The sequence below is a fragment of the Chiloscyllium plagiosum genome, unplaced genomic scaffold (genome assembly GCF_037043375.1).
Source record: "Chiloscyllium plagiosum isolate Xiang-an unplaced genomic scaffold, Cpla_swu_hap1 HiC_scaffold_16, whole genome shotgun sequence".
Taxonomy (NCBI): domain Eukaryota; kingdom Metazoa; phylum Chordata; class Chondrichthyes; order Orectolobiformes; family Hemiscylliidae; genus Chiloscyllium; species Chiloscyllium plagiosum.
The window spans coordinates 89,505,158-89,525,696 of NW_028270154.1; the positions used below are offsets into that span (position 1 = coordinate 89,505,158).

Here is a 20,539-nt window from a genome sequence, read left to right on the forward strand (position 1 = left end):
AGAATAATTAACTAACAACTATTGACAACTCCTTCCTCTAACCTATCGTTTACTTTCCCTTCTATAATACCAGTCCGCTAAAACCCCCGATTAAGATTTACCAAAATTCAATTTTCAAAACCAGCCAACTGTCGAATTTTCTCTTGGTACCTTCCTCTGAAGATTTTCTTCTTCTGTTTCACAGGTCACTGATCGATAAAGGTACCTTGAAGAGGGCTCTTATCCTGGTTTGGCAGCTCTCTCTCAACTGTTCAATCCTCCCTGGTCTTATACTCCCAAAGTATCAGATTGTGTCATTGTCTTTTAATATTGTCAATATACTCAATTCAAACTTGATTGGAGTTTGATTTTTTGGGGGGTATAATTTAAACTGATTGGCTGCATTCAAATTTGTTTTTGTATCCAGGCAACCAGCTATTCTAGCTGCTGGACCACATGTTATGTTGTAAATTCTCCAGCACTCTGTGTGCCTAAGTCCTTCACTCTCTTAAAGGTACAGAATACTTTGACATCATCATAACAAAAGTCTGAACAATGGATTGAGGAATTGGTGCCCACATCAACAAGTCTGACAAAAGCAGGATTTAGCAACTGAAGCATGAACTTCAGTGTTACCCCCTACACTGATTTGGTATCTTACAATTGTGTACTCCACAAGCTCCTGATGAAGGAGCAGCACTCTGAAAGCTAGTGCTTCCAATTAAACCTGTTGGACTATAACCTGGTGTTGTGTGATTTTAACCCCCTACACTGAGCAATCATGGGATATAATTATCAAAAAAAAAACAAGCAAGGAGGTACAGTAAAGGTATTTTGTTGCAGCCTGCATTGGCTTAACCCATGCATGGAGCTTTTACAGACCACCGGTCCATAAAACTAAACAGCAGTGCGTCATGGACCTTCAATGATCGGAATGATTATAAGACTGTGTTTTCATCTCAGGATGACTCAAGTGTGTTTTTCAATTACAAACTTCCAGCCATTAATACTCTGTGGTAGCGTTGTTGTTGACACTGGTTGAAACTTTATAGGCTATTAAAGAAAGCTCAGCAGGAGATTTGCAGCGAGGGGAGGGAAGGGGCACAAAACATGTTTCTCTCATTGGGTGTGATGTCACATTTATTGTGGTGGGTACAGTTACAACATTTAAAAGGTATTTGGACAGGTACATGAATAAGAAATGTTTAGAGGGATACTGGCCAGACACAGGCAAGTGTGTGTCCACTTCTGGTCTCCCTGTTATAGGAAGGATATTAGACAGGGTTCAGAAGAAATTAATTACCAGGATGCTGCTGGGTATAGAAGGTTTGAGTTATAAGGAGCAGCTGAATAGGCTGGGACATTTTTCACTGGAGCATAGGGGGTTGAGAGGTAACCTTATAGAGGTTTATAAAGTTACGAGGGGTACAGCTAGAGTGAATGGTAGGTGTCTTTTCCCCAGGGTGGGGGATTTCAAGACTAGGGGACTCATTTTTAAGGAGAAAGTTTTTTTTTAAAAATTAGGCCTTTTTTTACACAGAGAAAGGTTTGTGTGTGGAATGAATGAAATTCCAGAGAAAGTGGTGGATGTGGGTACAGTTGCAATGTTTAAAAGATGTTTGTATAAGTACATGATTAGGAAAGGATATGGGCCCAGAAGCAGACAGGTGGAACTAGTTTAGTTTGGGATTCTAGTCGATGTGGACTGATGGGGCTGAAGGGTCAGTTGCTGTGCTGGATGACTCTATGATGTTGATAACCAGTATTTATTTTTCTTCTTATGAAAGGCAGTGGAGCTGGTGTCTGTCCGGTTGGGTATTCTGATGTGATAATGCTACAAAATGAAAGGGGACATGCACGTGTGGCTGTTAAAATTCAGACTGAGTCATCAATCAGCTCTGATCAGTGAGAATGAAGCTTAGTGAGGCCGAGAGTCAGCAATGTGTATTGACTGGAACAATCCTGACTGTAGGACTGTTATGCACGCACACATAATTAAGTAAATGAAACGGTCCAATGAATTTGAAAATTTGTACATATTTTCCATTAGAAGAGTTTTATCAGCGCATGTCAAATTGTAAGGTTAAAAAAGTGAACCTGATCTCCATCTCTGGATCCTATAATTGGTTATTATGTATCCAATTGCATTGCTCTAGGTCTCAGACCTGACCTAACCATGAAGTTCAGCTTATTTATGAACTAGAAATCAAATCCTGGCAGTGTGGAAGCAGGCTATTTCATCCATCGAGTCCACACCGAACCTCCATTGAGCATCCCGCTCAGACCCTACAACCTGCATTTCCCACAGCCAACCCATCAAGCCTGCAAAGCCTTGGACTCCTATGGGTAATCCACCCTCACCTGGACTGTGGGAGGAAACCCACACAGAAGCGGGGAGAAAGTCTGTGAAGTTTGCACAGTCACCAGAGGATGGAATTGAACTCAGGTCCCTTGCGCTGTGAGGCAGCAGTGCTAACCACTGAGCCACCGACACAAATTGACACAACACAATTCATCAAAAAACAGTTCACACTCAGAAGCAGAGGGGGTCTGTGCATTTTAAATCACAGAGCGAACTGCAGGTTTGAAGGATGTTAGAATGATTTGTCGCCCTTTTCTTGGTACAGTTTCCTGTAGCAGCTGATGGTTATCTTTGGAAGCTTCCAGTGCTCCCTTGATGAGCTTGAAAGCCCTTGTCATCAGAGGGTCATGTCTGCCCATTCTCAATTAGAATGCAAACAAAATCCTGTGGATGCTGGAAATCTGAAACCAACCCAGAGAATGCAGGAAGAACTCAGCAGGTCTGGTAGCTTCATGGAGGTTTATTCACAAACAAGAAGGACAGGCTTCCCCCTCCAGCACTCTCGAGGTTTTGAGAGAGAGAGGGGAGCCCCCACAGGGCCTAGAGTGCATTCATTCTCACACAGACCTGGTTTTGATTAAGTTGCCTTGCTTGTTTCCTCTGACTTTGCCTTTTCTTTTTGTTTTATGAAGTTAAAAATCACACCACACCAGGTTATAGTCCAACAGGTTTAATTGGAAGCACTAGCTTTCGGAGCAACGCTCCTTCATCAGGTGATTGTGGAGGGCTCGATCCTAACACAGAATTTAATCTGGTGTTGTGTGATTTTTAACTTTGTACACCCCAGTCCAACACCGGCATCTCCAAATCATTTTTGTTTTATGTTCTCGTTACATTACCCACCTGATTTGTTAATTGGGATTTTTTTGCTAAGTCGGTGGTGGGTTTATTTCACATGAGGAAAAGATCGGATTTCCGTGGTAATTTGCCCACCAGGTGATGGATTGAATTGGTGGTGGAGATCTTTATTTGAAAAAAAACGGTCTAGTCTTCCCAAATATGAGAAAAAGAACCAGCTTCACATTGAGGGAACCAACGGTCAAATCACTGGATCGATAAGATTGAACTTCAGGCTAAATCTCTGAGGATGTGGGTTCAAATCACACCAAGGCATTCAAATTCAATATAAAATCTGGAATAAAAACCATATCAAATGCTGACCATGTAATCACTATTAATTGTTAAAAATTCATCTGATTCCCTCATGCCCTTTACAGAAGGAGACTACCATCTTGATCTGGTCTGCCCTTCATGTCACTCCAGACCCACAGCTAGGAGGCAAACTCTTTAACTGTTGCTGGCTCAGTCTGCAACACCTCTCTCTGATGAACAAATCTTAAAAAAAAACACAACTTTCCCCTGGAATGGGGAGCTGGTCTGCAGAAGAGTGGAGTTGTCTCCATTTTGTGCTCGGGTACAACGTGTGAATAAAGAGTTGTAACAGACAGCGTGACTTCAGCCAGTGGCTCTGTTCAGACTTTCACCCTGACATTCTAAATGTGGAACTCAACACACAAGACCCTGTATGACAATGGCAGCTCAGTAACTGTTCACCCTGTTTGGTTCACTTGGAAGCACAGCACGAAGAAGTGGCTTGGTTATTAAGGAGCCAAGTAACCAAAGACGTCCATGCTCAATGGAGCTTGAGGGAAGAAGTCTACTGTGCCAGGCACACGCTGCATCTCACACACACACTCTCACACACTCTCACACACACACACACTCTCTCACACACACATGCTCACACTCACACGCTCACACACACACGCTCACACGCTCACACACACGCTCACACACACACACACACGCTCACACACACGCTCACACACACGCTCACACACACGCTCACTCACACACATACACACACACTCTCACACTCACACACACACTCTCACACTCACTTACACACATACTCTCATACACACTCACACACACACTGTCACACTCATACACACACACACTCACACTCACATACATACACGCACACACTCTCACACACATACATACACTCACACTCTCACACACACACGCACACTCACACTCTCACACACTCTCACATTCACACACATACACACACACTGTCACACACACTCACACACACACTCGCACTCACACACACTCACACATACATACACGCACACACTCTCACACACACATACATACACGCACACTCACACACTCTCACACTCATACACACACACACGCACACTCACACACACATATATACACGCAAACACTCTCACACACACATACATGCACACTCTCACACACACATGCACACTCTCACACTCACACATACATACACGCACACTCACACACACGCACACACATACATGCACACTCACACACACGCACACTCTCACATACTCTCACACACACACATACACACACTCTCACGCTCACACACTCTCACACTCACACACACTCTCACACTCACACACACATACACACACACTCTCACACTCACTCTCACACACACACTCACACTTACACACATACTCTCACACACTCACACACACACTCACACTTACACACATACTCTCACACACTCACACACACTCACTCACACATACATACACACACTCTCACACACACACTCTCACACACACACACTCTCACACTCACACACACACATACACACACACTCTCACACGCACACATACATACACACACACTCTCACAAACACACATACATACACACACACTCTCACAAACACACATACATACACGCGCACACTCACACACACACATACATACACGCACACTCTCACACACACACATATACATACACGCACACTCTCACACACACACATATACATACACGCACACTCTCACACACACACACACACACACACACACTCTCACACTCACACACACACTCTCACACTCACACACACACTCATAAACACACACACACTGTCACACTCATACACTCTCTCTCACACACACGCATACTCACACACACATTCTCACACACACACATGCACACTCTCACACACATGCACACACGCACACACACACATACACGCACTCTCACACACGCGCACACTCTCACACACACACACTCTCACACTCACACACTCTCACACACACACATAATCTCACACTCACACTCACACTCTCACACTCACATACACACACACACTCTCACTCTCTCACACTTACACACACACCCTCACACACGCACCCTCATACATACACGCACACACTCTCACACACACACTATCACACACACATACATACACACACACATACATACACACACTCTCACAAACACACATACATACACGCGCACACTCACTCACACACACATGCACGCGCACTCTCACACACATACGCACACTCTCACACACACGCACACTCACACACACACGCACACTCACACACACACGCACACACATACTCAAACAAACTCACACACACTGTCACACTCATACACACACTCTCACACACACACTCACACACATACACACATACTCTCACACACACACACTCTCACACACACACATACACACACGCACACTCTCACACACACACATACACACACGCACACTCTCACACGCACACTCTTACACACACTCTCACTCTCACACACACATACACACACGCACATACACACCTGCACACTCACACACTCACTCTCACACACACACTCACAAACACTAACACACACACTCTCATACTCACACACACACTCTCACACTCACACACACACTCTCACACACACACACTCTCACTCACACTCACACACTTACACACATATTCTCACACACACTCACACACATACACACACACACACACACACACACACGCACACACACTCTCACACACACACACTATCACACACACATACATACACACACACACTCTCACACACACATACATACACACACTCACGCACACTCTCACACACACACATACACGCGCACACTCTCACACACACACATACATGCACACTCACACACACACATACATGCACACTCTCACACACACACATACACGCGCACTCTCACACACATACGCAAACTCTCACACACACGCACACTCACACACACACACACACACACACTCTCACACTCACACACATACTCAAACACACTCACACACTGTCACACTCATACACACACACTCACACACATACACACATACTCTTACACACACACACTCTCACACACACACACATACACACACGCACATACACACACGCACACTCACACACACTCTCACACACACGCACACTCACACGCACACTCACACACACACTCACACACACACTCACACACACACTCACACATACACACACACACACAAACACTAACACACACACACACTCATACTCACACACACTCACACACACTCACACTCTCACACACACTCATACACACTCTCACACACACACACTCTCTCACACACACACAAACACACTCACACACACAAACACACTCACACACACACTCTCACACACACACTCTCACACTCACACAAACACACTCTCACACTCACACACACAAACACACTCACACACACATATACACCCACTCTCTCACACTCACACACACACCCACTCTCTCACACTCACACACACACACACTCTCACACTCACACACTCTCACACTCACACACACACACTCTCACACACACTCTCACACACACACATACATGCACACTCTCACACACACACACGCACACTCTCACACACACACACGCACACTCTCACATACACACGCACACATACACACACTCTCACACTCACACTCAAACACACTCACACACACTGTCACACTCATACACACACTCTCACACACACACACTCACACTCACACACATACTCTCATACACACATACTCTCACACACACACTCTCACACACACATACACACACGCACACTCACACACACACGCACACTCACACACATACACACACACGCACATACACACCTGCACACTCACACACACACACACACTCACACACAAACACTAACACACACACACACTCTCATACTCACACACACACTCTCTCTCACACACACACTCACACTCTCACACACACACTCACACTCTCACACACACACTCAAACACACACTCACACTCTCACACACACACTCACACTCTCACACACACACTCAAACACACACTCATACACACTCTCACACACACACATACACGCACACTCTCTCTCACACACACACACAAGCGCACTCACACACATACACACTCGCACATACACACTCACACACACTCTCACACTCACAATCTCACACTCACACACACTCTCACTCTCACACATACTCTCACACACACACAAACACACTCACACACACACATCCACACACTCTCACACACACATACTCTCACACTCACACACACACATACACACACTCTCACACACACACATACACACACTCACACACACACTCACACTCACTCTCACACTCACACACATACACACCCACTCTCACACTCTCACTCTCTCACACTCACACTCACTCTCACACTCACACACATACACACGCACTCTCACACACACACATACGCACTCTCACACACACACATACGCACTCTCACACACACACATACACGCACACTCACACACACACACACATACACACACGCACACTCACACACTCAGATTCTCACACACTCTCACGCTCTCACACACAGACTCTCACACTCACATACACACACCCTCACACTCATACACACACTCACTCTCACACACACACCCTCACACTCATACACACACTCACTCTCACACACACACCCTCACACTCATACACACACTCACTCTCACACACACACACTCACACACACACTCACACTCTCACACACACACTCACACTCACACACACACACTCTCACACTCACACACACATACACTCTCACACACACTCACATGCACCCTCATACTCTCACACACACACACTCTCTCACACACACACACACTCTCACTCACACATATACACACTCTCTCACACACACACACACACACACACACACACACACACACACACACACACACACACACACACACACACACACACACACACACACACACACACACACACACCCAGAGTTGAACATCCTGTTTCCCATTTTTGCTAAACTATGTTGAACCAGGAATATCACGGACTCCCTGCAGTGCAGAAAGAGGCCATTTGGTCTATCAAACCCCGAACAGCATGGTTTGGCAGGTGTTGGAATTGTGCCCAGCATCTGTTTTAACCACGTTTAACAATCACCACACATTTTGGCCAATTACGTTATAACAGGGTACCTGACTTGGAAAATGAATACATTGATCATAATTTTTGATCTATGTGATAATGAAACCAAGTTATTCAGGAGTACTCATAAGGTGCTTTAGTTACAGTAAGATGGAACTGACCATCCCTTCAACCTCTCATTTGTTTTTCTAAAAGGTCTTCAGCCATCCGCACCTTGTGATCTTCACTGACAGATCCAGAAACACCCACATCCCCAGGATCAATACAAAAAAAATGCATCTCTTCCAATTGTCATGATCTCACCTGCTAGGTGATTCACAAATGCCAATGATGTTTGTTTTCTTTACATTAAGAGATAATCCAATTTTTCTATTCCCTATGTAGATTTTATTAGTTTGTCTCAGCAAATCATTTTGACCTGTTTCCCTGTCATACCCATCACCGATTCGTTTAAAGTCCCAATGTCATCTTGTAGAGTAAGACTCATTATTGCTTCCAGTGTTAGATTTTAACAAAACATTGACAGTGTGTGATGAAGCTACTCCTTGAACAAGGTTTATGTTGTCCTTGACTTTATCAGGGAGGTCGTTAAAGCAGTGATTCCGAAAAGTCAAGGTTTGAAGGGTTTTAGGGTCAGTTTGGTTAGAGCTAACAGATACTGCCTCAGGCAGAAGGCTCTCAAGTTTAAAAATAAACACACTTGTACAACAAAAGGGGAGTGACCAGTTCTGCCAGCTCAGCTTTTCTCTGGTTTGGTTCGGTTTGTTCTGGCTGTTCACTGAAAGCAGGCAGAAGTGGGTACTGCAGATGCTGGAGACAAGAGTCAAGATTAGAGTGGTGCTGAGAAAGCACAGCAGGTCAGGCAGCATCCGAGGAGCAGGAAGATCAACATTTCGGGCAAAAGCCCTTCATCAGGAATGTTCACTGAAAGCAGTCAGTCAGTTGTGAAGCTGCTGGAGCCAAAGAAGCAGCTCCATGCGGATCCTCCTTCTCTCTGACATCGCTCCTGTAAGACCCTGGTTTGATTTTACCTTTTGTGAGAAGGGGTGTTTATAGGGATTGTTACACATATTTGGAACAGCATCATTAAGTTGGGTTGATCTGTTCAGTGTGTGGACAGGTTAAGTTATTTTATATTCGGTAAACTTGGAAATAAATTCTGTTTTGTTTAAAACTACATGGTTTGAACCAGTTGCATCCCTCCTGGAATATCCACTGTACACCTGCTTAAAACAACCAGCACAGATAGGATCTGGGCTGCTTTCTTAAAATGTTGTGAGGGGGTCTGGCCTGGTCCATAACAAATGTATATTCTTGTTTCCCTTGCCATTGAACCGTTACCTATCCTTTCAGGATCTTGTTGTAGATTTTTTAAAAATCAGTTTGACACATTTCTGAGCAACTTTGTCCATCATTAAAGCATGCCATATCGACTTAGATGATTAAAAGCCGACTCAAAACCTATGAAGCTATTGCATCAATGGAGTTTATTATCCTATAAATATCTTCAAAATCTCTCATCTCACAGACTATGGATTGATTGTATTTCATTCTTGCCCAAAAGAAAACTTTCAGAAAACTTCTTCAGAGAGTGAGAGAAACTTAATAGCGCAGCAAGGGTCTGGAATGCTGTCTGAGAGTGTGGCAGAGGCTGATTCAGTTGAGACACTGGAAGAGAACGAGGCTGTTATCTGAAAAGGAACAATGTACAGTTCTTCTCTATGCTTGGGTTTGATTCCCCTGGTTAACCTGTTGCATTTACATCAAGTATTGGAATTTATTTAATTGATTCACGGGATGTGGGCACTACCAATTACATCAGCATTTAATGCCCACCAGTAGTTGCCCAGGAGGAGGCAGTGCTGAGCTGCCTTCTTGAAAACGACAAATCAACAGGGGACACTCACAGTGCTGTTAGAATGGGGGGGAACACTCACAGTGCTGTTAGAATGGGGGGGGGAACACTCACAGTGCTGTTAGAATGGGGGGGGAACACTCACAGAGCTGTTAGAATGGGGGGGAACACTCACAGAGCTGTTAGAATGGGGGGGAACTCACAGTGGTGTTAGAATGGGGGGGAACACTCACAGAGCTGTTAGAATGGGGGGGAACACACAGTGCTGTTAGAATGGGGGGGAACACACAGTGGTGTTAGAATGGGGGGGAACACTCACAGAGCTGTTAGAATGGGGGGAACACACAGTGGTGTTAGAATGGGGGAGAACACACAGTGGTGTTAGAATGGGGGGGTGACACTCACAATGGTGTTAGAATGGGGGGGAACACTCAGTGGTGTTAGAATGGGGGGGAACACTCACAGTGGTGTTAGAATGGGGGAGAACACTCACAGAGCTGTTAGAATGGGGGGAACACTCACAGAGCTGTTAAAATTGGGGGGGGGGGAGTAACACTCACAGAGCTGTTAGAATGGGGGGGAGTAACACTCACAGAGCTGTTAGAATGGGGGGGAACACTCACAGTGATGTTAGAATGGGGGGGAACACTCTCAGAGCTGTTACAATGGGGGGGAGGAACACTCACAGAGCTGTTAGAATGGGGGGGAACACTCACAGCTGTTAGAATGGGGGGAAACACTCACAGTGATGTTAGAATGGGGGTGGCACACTCACAGAGCTGTTAGAATGGGGAGGAACACTCACAGTGATGTTAGAATGGGGGGAACACTCACAGAGCTGTTAGAATGGGGGGGAATACTCACAGAGCTGTTAGAATGGGGGGAGGAACACTCACAGAGCTGTTAGAATGGGGGGGGGAACACTCACAGAGCTGTTAGAATGGGGGGGAACACTCACAGTGGTGTTAGAATGGGGGGTGACACTCACAGTGATGTTAGAATGGGTGGGGGAACACTCACATTGCTGTTAGAATGGGGGGGGTGACACAGTGATGTTAGAATTGGGGGAGGAACACTCACAGTGCTGTTAGAATGGGGAGGTGACACTCACAGTGATGTTAGAATGGGGGGGAACACTCACAGTGCTGTTAGAATGGGGGAGGCACACTCACAGTGCTGTTAGAATGGGGAGGTGACACTCACAGTGCTGTTAGAATGGGGGGGGGTGCACTCACAGTGCTGTTAGAATGGGGGGGTGACACTCACAGCGCTGTTAGAATGGGGGGGGGAGTAACACTCACAGAGCTGTTAGAATGGGGGGGAACACTCTCAGAGCTGTTACAATGGGGGGGGGGGGGAGTAACACTCAGAGCTGTTAGAATGGGGGGGAGTAACACTCACAGAGCTGTTAGAATGGGGGGGAATACTCACAGAGCTGTTAGAATGGGGGGGAGGAACACTCACAGAGCTGTTAGAATGGGGGGGGAACACTCACAGAGCTGTTAGAATGGGGGGAACACTCACAGAGCTGTTAGAATGGGGGGGGAACACTCACAGAGTTGTTAGAATGGGGGGGAACACTCACAGTGGTGTTAGAATGGGGGGGAGAAACACTCACAGAGCTGTTAGAATGGGGGGTGACACTCACAGTGATGTTAGAATGGGGGGGGGGGAACACTCACATTGCTGTTAGAATGGGGGGGTGACACAGTGATGTTAGAATTGGGGGAGGAACACTCACAGTGCTGTTAGAATGGGGAGGTGACACTCACAGTGATGTTAGAATGGGGGGGGGGAACACTCACATTGCGGTTAGAATGGGGGGTGACAGTGCTGTTAGAATGGGGGGAGGAATACTCACATTGCTGTTAAAATGGGGGGGAACACTCACAGTACTGTTAGAATTGGGGGGGAACACTCAGTGATGTTAGAATGGGGGTGGCACACTCACAGAGCTGTTAGAATGGGGAGGAACACTCACAGCGCTGTTAGTATGGCGGGTTGACACTCACAGTGTTGTTAGAATGGGGAGGAACACTCACAGTACTGTTAGAATTGGGGGGGAACACTCAGTGATGTTAGAATGGGGGTGGCACACTCACAGAGCTGTTAGAATGGGGAGGAACACTCACAGCGCTGTTAGTATGGCGGGGTGACACTCACAGTGCTGTTAGAATGGGGGGGGCGCACTCACAGTGCTGTTAGAATGGGGGGAGGCACACTCACAGTGCTGTTAGAATGGGGGGAGGCACACTCACAGTGCTGTTAGAATGGGGGGGTGAAACTCACAGTGCTGTTAGAATGGGGGGGTGAAACTCACAGTGCTGTTAGAATGGGGGAGGAACACTCACAGTGCTGTTAGAATGGGGGGGGTGACACTCACAGTGCTGTTAGAATGGGGGAGGAACACTGACAGTGCTGTTAGAATGGGGGGGCGCACTCACAGTGCTGTTAGAATGGGGGGGGTGACACTCACAGTGCTGTTAGAATGGGGGGGAACACTCACAGCGCTGTTAGAATGGGGGAGGAACACTCACAGTGCTGTTAGAATGGGGGAGGAACACTGACAGTGCTGTTAGAATGGGGGGGCGCACTCACAGTGCTGTTAGAATGGGGGGGCGCACTCACAGTGCTGTTAGAATGGGGGGGGTGACACTCACAGTGCTGTTAGAATGGGGGAGGAACACTGACAGTGCTGTTAGAATGGGGGGGCGCACTCACAGTGCTGTTAGAATGGGGGGGGTGACACTCACAGTGCTGTTAGAATGGGGGGGAACACTCACAGCGCTGTTAGAATGGGGGAGGAACACTGACAGTGCTGTTAGAATGGGGGGGCGCACTCACAGTGCTGTTAGAATGGGGGGGGTGACACTCACAGTGCTGTTAGAATGGGGGGGAACACTCACAGCGCTGTTAGAATGGGGGAGGAACACTCACAGTGCTGTTAGAATGGGGGGGCGCACTCACAGTGCTGTTAGAATGGGGGAGGCGCACTCACAGTGATGTTAGAATGGGGGGGTGACACTCACAGTGCTGTTAGAATGGGGGGGGCGCACGCACAGTGCTGTTTGAATGGGGGAGGAACACTCACAGCGCTGTTAGAATGGGGGGGGTGACACTCACAGTGCTGTTAGAATGGGGGGGCGCACTCACAGCGCTGTTAGAATGGGGGGAGGCACACTCACAGTGGTGTTAGAATGGGTGGAGACACACTCACAGTGCTGTTAGAATGGGGGGGTGAAACTCACAGTGCTGTTAGAATGGGGGGGTGAAACTCACAGTGCTGTTAGAATGGGGGAGGAACACTCACAGTGCTGTTAGAATGGGGGGGGTGACACTCACAGTGCTGTTAGAATGGGGGGGAACACTCACAGCGCTGTTAGAATGGGGGAGGAACACTGACAGTGCTGTTAGAATGGGGGGGCGCACTCACAGTGCTGTTAGAATGGGGGGGGTGACACTCACAGTGCTGTTAGAATGGGGGGGAACACTCACAGCGCTGTTAGAATGGGGGAGGAACACTCACAGTGCTGTTAGAATGGGGGGGCGCACTCACAGTGCTGTTAGAATGGGGGAGGCGCACTCACAGTGATGTTAGAATGGGGGGGTGACACTCACAGTGCTGTTAGAATGGGGGGGGCGCACCCACAGTGCTGTTTGAATGGGGGAGGAACACTCACAGCGCTGTTAGAATGGGGGGGGTGACACTCACAGTGCTGTTAGAATGGGGGGGCGCACTCACAGCGCTGTTAGAATGGGGGGAGGCACACTCACAGTGGTGTTAGAATGGGTGGAGACACACTCACAGTGCTGTTAGAATGGGGGGGTTACACTCACAGTGCTTTTAGAATGGGGGGGTGCACTCACAGTGCTGTTAGAATGGGGGGGGCGCACTCACAGTGCTGTTGGAATGGGGGAGGAACACTGACAGTGCTGTTAGAATGGGGGGGCGCACTCACAGTGCTGTTAGAATGGGGGTGACACTCACAGTGATGTTAGAAAGGGGAGGAATACTCACAGTGCTGTTAGAATGGGGAGGCACACTCACAGTGCTGTTAGAATGGGGGGGGGGTGACACTCAGTGCTGTTAGAATGGGGGAGGCACACTCACAGTGCTGTTAGAATGGGGAGGAACACTCACAGTGATGTTAGAATGGGGAGGAACACTCACAGTGATGTTAGAATGGGGGAGGAACACTGACAGTGCTGTTAGAATGGGGAGGAACACTCACAGTGCTGTTAGAATGGGGAGGAACACTCACAGTGATGTTAGAATGGGGGAGGAACACTGACAGTGCTGTTAGAATGGGGGGGCGAACTCACAGTGCTGTTAGAATGGGGGTGACACTCACAGTGATGTTAGAAAGGGGAGGAATACTCACAGTGCTGTTAGAATGGGGAGGCACACTCACAGTGCTGTTAGAATGGGGGGGGGGTGACACTCAGTGCTGTTAGAATGGGGGAGGCACACTCACAGTGCTGTTAGAATGGGGAGGAACACTCACAGTGATGTTAGAATGGGGGGGGTGCACTCACAGTGCTGTTAGAATGGAGGTGGCGCACTCACAGTGCTGTTAGAATGGGGAGGCACACTCACAGTGCTGTTAGAAGGGGGGGTGACACTCACAGTGCTGTTAGAATGGGGGAGGTACACTCACAGTGCTGTTAGAATGGGGAGGTGACACTCACAGTGATGTTAGAATGGGGGTGACACTCACAGTGATGTTAGAATGGGGGAGGTACACTCACAGAGCTGTTAGAATGGGGGGTGACACTCACAGTGATGTTAGAATGGGGGGGGGAACACTCACATTGCTGTTAGAATGGGGGGGTGACACAGTGATGTTAGAATTGGGGGAGGAACACTCACAGTGCTGTTAGAATGGGGAGGTGACACTCACAGTGATGTTAGAATGGGGGGGGGAACACTCACATTGCGGTTAGAATGGGGGGTGACAGTGCTGTTAGAATGGGGGGAGGAATACTCACATTGCTGTTAAAATGGGGGGGAACACTCACAGTACTGTTAGAATTGGGGGGGAACACTCAGTGATGTTAGAATGGGGGTGGCACACTCACAGAGCTGTTAGAATGGGGAGGAACACTCACAGTGCTGTTAGAATGGCGGGTTGACACTCACAGTGTTGTTAGAATGGGGAGGAACACTCACAGTACTGTTAGAATTGGGGGGGAACACTCAGTGCTGTTAGAATGGGGGAGGCACACTCACAGTGCTGTTAGAATGGGGAGGAACACTCACAGTGATGTTAGAATGGGGGAGGCACACTCACAGTGCTGTTAGAATGGGGGGGTGCACTCACAGTGCTGTTAGAATGGGGAGGAACACTCACAGTGCTGTTAGAATGGGGAGGCACACTCACAGTGCTGTTAGAAGGGGGGGTGATACTCACAGTGATGTTAGAATGGGGGAGGTACACTCACAGTGCTGTTAGAATGGGGAGGTGACACTCACAGTGATGTTAGAATGGGGGTGACACTCACAGTGATGTTAGAATGGGGGAGGTACACTCACAGTGATGTTAGAATGGGGGAGGCACACTCACAGTGCTGTTAGAATGGGGAGGTGACACTCACAGTGATGTTAGAATGGGGGTGACACTCACAGTGCTGTTAGAATGGGGGAGGCACACTCACAGTGATGTTAGAATGGGGAGGAACACTCACAGTGCTGTTAGAATGGGGGTGAACACTCACAGTGCTGTTAGAATGGGGAGGTACACTCACAGTGATGTTAGAATGGGGGAGGCACACTCACAGTGCTGTTAGAATGGGGAGGTGACACTCACAGTGATGTTAGAATGGGGAGGAACACTCACAGTGCTGTTAGAATGGGGGAGGCACACTCACAGTGCTGTTAGAATGGGGGTGAACACTCACAGTGATGTTAGAATGGGGGGAGGAACACTCACAGTGCTGTTTGAATGGGGGTGAGCACTCACAGTGATGTTAGACTGCGGGGAGGGAGTGCGTGTCAATCTCCATGCTGTTAGAATGGGTATTCTGACCCAGCAATGGGGAAGGAATGGTGATATATTTCCAAGTCAGGATAATGTGTGGCTTGGTGGGCAAAATGTTGCTGGTGGTGTTCCCATCCATCTGCTCTCCCTGTCCTTTGAGGTGGTCGCGATCACAGGTTTGGAAGTGGCTATCGGAGGGTCTATTGTGAGCTCACGCACAGCATCCTGTCTGTGGTACACACTGCTCCCTCTGTGCTTGGTAGTGACAAGAGTGAATAATGAAGGTGTTGGACATGGTGCCAATCACACAGGCTGCTTTCTCCTGGATGGTGTCAAGCTTCTTGAGTGTTGTTGGAGCTGCTCCCATCCAGGCAAGTGGGGAGTATTCCATAACCACGCTGACCTGTGCCTTGTAGATGGTGGACAGGCTTTGGGGAGTCAGGAGGTGAGTTACTTGCTGCAGTATTCCTAGCCTCTGAGCTGCTGTTGTAGCAGATGTGTTTATGTGTCAGTCCCAGTTCAATTTCTGGTCAATGGTAACCCTCAGGATATTAATCATGGGAGATTCACAGGAACAGGAGGAGGCTATTTAGCTCCTTGTGCCTGTTCTGCCATTCAACGAGATCGTGGCTGATCTGTGTCCTTTCTCCACATACCTGCCTTGGGCCCATATCTCTTGACACTTTACCTTAATAAGATTTTCTCTTTCCTGGATTTAAATTGAACAGACATGGGGAGAATGTGCAAACTCCACACAGTCACCTGAGGGTGGAATCGAACGTGTGTCCCTGGCGCTGTGAGGTAGCAGTGCTAACCACTGAGCCATCATATCACCCCCTGTTGTGCTTGAGAACTCAGGCAAGAATGCAGAGGGTGCTGGGTGCGAAGGAGACCTGGGCAGAAGGTCTGATTTGGTGCACTGCATTTTGTCAAGAAAGAAAACCTTACCCTCCACCAATTCCCCTGCTCTCCTATTCCTTTCTAATGAAATGACAGACACTCATGGTGACAATAAAACTTTAGAGTTTTGCAGCACACCCTTTAATGATAATACTCAGGGAAACTGAAAAAGCAAGTTTTTTTTTAAAGCTGCTGACAATGTTGTTTTCCAATACTGAAAGGATAAGGATTTATCTTTTAAATGACTTTACAACTGCTTTGGAAAGTTTCAATGAGGATGCACTTCCTGTGCACATTCAGGAATGCTTCGAATAATCCCAATGGGCACCTTCTCTCTCCCAAAGGACACTTGACTTCCTTCAAAAATATGCTTGTAGGACCATATCCAGAAGGTGACCTTACCTCCCTAAAAGACACTGCCTGCTTTAGCCCGTCTCCATCTGAAATGCACACGTCACGTTTTGAACAATCCATCAGTAAAGAATCTGATCAGATTAATATGTCTCAGTGAAACTCAGCCGTGTCATTTGGAATGTGCCCAAGTACAAGGTGCCATCTTTGGGGCTAGAATCTCCAGATTCATAATAACCGAGAGACTGTCTGCCTTTACAACATTTCAGGTCACAGTTTCTAAGCTTTTGCTGCCAGATTGTGTCCATTGGTCCAGATCCCAGAGTTTGTTTTTTATTGTTCTTCCAGCTGAGCCTCCTTACTGGTACAAATAAAAAAATGATGTGATGGTTGGAGTCATATGTGAGCATTAAGTGAGACCAGTGTACAATTAACTGTTGCTCTAAAACACACAATCAAAGGGTTCGCTGTATGATACGTGTGTGTGCCTGTTTGTGTAAGCAATGTCGCAGCTCATTGCTTGATAAAATGAAATTGTAACCGATTCCAGTGTTTTCAGATCTCCCTTTGCTTCAGGAAGCTACTAAGTTGCTTCATAGCCCAGCCCTGTACCCCATTCGGTTAAAAATTTAGTATTGACAGGTTGATAGTGTTGGGGAAATCTCCTGGTGCTTTTTATTATTTTCTGTGGATTGAAGTATCAGATAATGTAACTGTTTAGCAGTGAGTCATGGCAGATTGAATAAGGTGGTCTGTCATCATGAAAGTGTCTTCATTAAAGAATAATGCTTTTGAAAAGGCTAAGAATATTGACTCTTTGTATATTTTAAAACATCATAATGAACTTCACATGTACGGAGGAGGGATTTGTGTCATCATGCTGTTCATCACATGACTGCAATTTTTATTTAACAAAGCTTTAAACAAAATAAACATTAGAAGGAGAAATATTTGGCATTTCTGTACCATTAGAGAAAGAGCCATTACCCAAGTGTTTGATAACTCAGGGCAGTGGAAAATCCTTCTCTCATTAAAGAAGATGTACAGCAAATTATAACATGCTTAGGATGTCTTACTGTGTGGTACAATTAATCTCACACACGCATCAGCAATGTAGTCAGTGTTGTCATGGAAACCGGAACCATTTTATACCCAGCCAGATTCCATTCAGCAAATGAGTATTCAGATTTTTGTTTTGCACTCTTTGAGAAAGTTTTCTTATTCGTTCACAGAAAAGGAGTGGCTGGTATTGATCGCTCATCAGCTAATGTCCATGAGAAGGTGGTGGTGAGTGGTTTGTGAGGCCATTTCAGAGGGAAGTTAACAATTCCGCCCATCAATGGTGGGTCTGGAATCACAAGTTGGCCAGACCACTTCGGGACATCAAATATCCTTTCTGACAAAAGGATATGTGAATCTGAAGGGTTTTTAATGACAACCTATTAATTTCAAAGCCACAATCCCTTCCTATTCCAGATTTCTTGCCTTAACTGTATTGAAATCTCCAACAGCCATGATAGGATTTGAACTCACATTTCCAGAGCATTAACCGAGGCCTCTGGATTACAAATCCAGTAAAATAATTACAGTACTGTGCGACCATCTCCTTCTGCATCAGCCAGACAACAGGAATATTCCTTGCTCTCCCTACATGGAATGCCATTGAATCTTAGTGTCAAGCTAGTTTGGAGTCACATTCACCAGGTAACTGAAGCATTTCAGGGGCTTGGGGTGCCTGGCCTATCTGTGATTCCAGACCTACAGTGATATGTGTTATTTGTCACAGGTTTCCCATGATCTCATCTGTTTTGCAGCCATTTGTGGTTGTATGCCTAGTCTGGTTACATTTCTGGCCAAAGATATTGAGATTGGGAATTTAGTCATGACAATCCCATCAAATGTCAAAGGGAAACGGTAGACTTTCTCTTGGAGGTAGTCAATTGCCTTGCACTAACATGAGTGTAGTTTGCCACTTGTCAGCCCAGGTCTAAATGTCTACGTTCAACTGTTGAAAAAGCAGCAAGCAATTTACAATAAAATTATGATGCAATTTTTTACACTTATACTTCTCTATTTCCTCCCCACCTCTTCATAGTAATTTTAAAATATTCAAAAGTTCTCAAGTTCTGCCAAAAGTTTGAATAAGGTCAGGCTTTATGTAGTTACTTGAACAGAATTGTAAGCTGCAACATTTGAAACTCACTCACTCTTCCCCTCACCATTAAATCTCCGTCACTTCAAAAGTAGACTAATGTGTTTTTGCTCTATCTCATACTTTCACTGAGTAGTTTCCCCGGACTATTGCTGAAAAGGGAGACAGACAGACAGAGTTTTTAGTCTTGCCCTCATTAAGACTAATTTCAAACAGTCACAACCATTTATACTACAGGGGAAAAGGCCAGCAGTTGGCAAGTCAGCTCTGATTGGCTAAGAGATTGCCACAGAAGCAGCAGCACAGAAATAGGGGATGCACACGTTCCTGGTAATTCAAAAAGGCACAAGGCTTGAACATATCTCTTTTGTTTGCAGAGAACAGATCTCTGTGTACGAATGTATGTCATTTCCAACCAGCAGTTAATGAGTCACATTACAAGTTTGACCGATTATTTAACATTGAACATTAGTGCAGCTATTAGCACACTCAGTAAGTGCTATCTCTTCTCAGAGTCACACCTAACAGGAGACATCTTATTGAAAAATGTAGACTAGTTGATTATGGTCTGTTCTCTGTATATTACAAACAAGCAAAGGAGCATGTTGTGTGGCTCAATCAGCCAATGGGTGTGATATATGGCCCATGTTCCTGGCATCGCATCAGCCTGGAAATTCATATACGACTTTGCTCAACTGTGTGGCAGGAAGAATGTATTTTTGGACCAATGGCAGCATA

General features: G+C 46.5%; 1 protein-coding gene and 1 long non-coding RNA gene across 4 annotated transcripts in view; one reads left to right on the forward strand and one right to left on the reverse strand.

Moving 5' to 3' along the window:
• LOC148147593 (uncharacterized) overlaps window positions 1–692 on the forward strand; it is an 83,017-nt gene extending 82,325 nt beyond the window's left edge. For both annotated transcript variants that reach the window (XR_015759834.1, XR_015759835.1), the window contains one exon: window positions 185–692. This is a non-coding gene — a long non-coding RNA (uncharacterized LOC148147593). The remainder of the gene's footprint in view (window positions 1–184) is intronic.
• Window positions 1–20,539, reverse strand: part of LOC122556832 (receptor expression-enhancing protein 2-like) — an 83,979-nt gene that overhangs the window by 51,326 nt on the left and 12,114 nt on the right. The window lies entirely within an intron of this gene.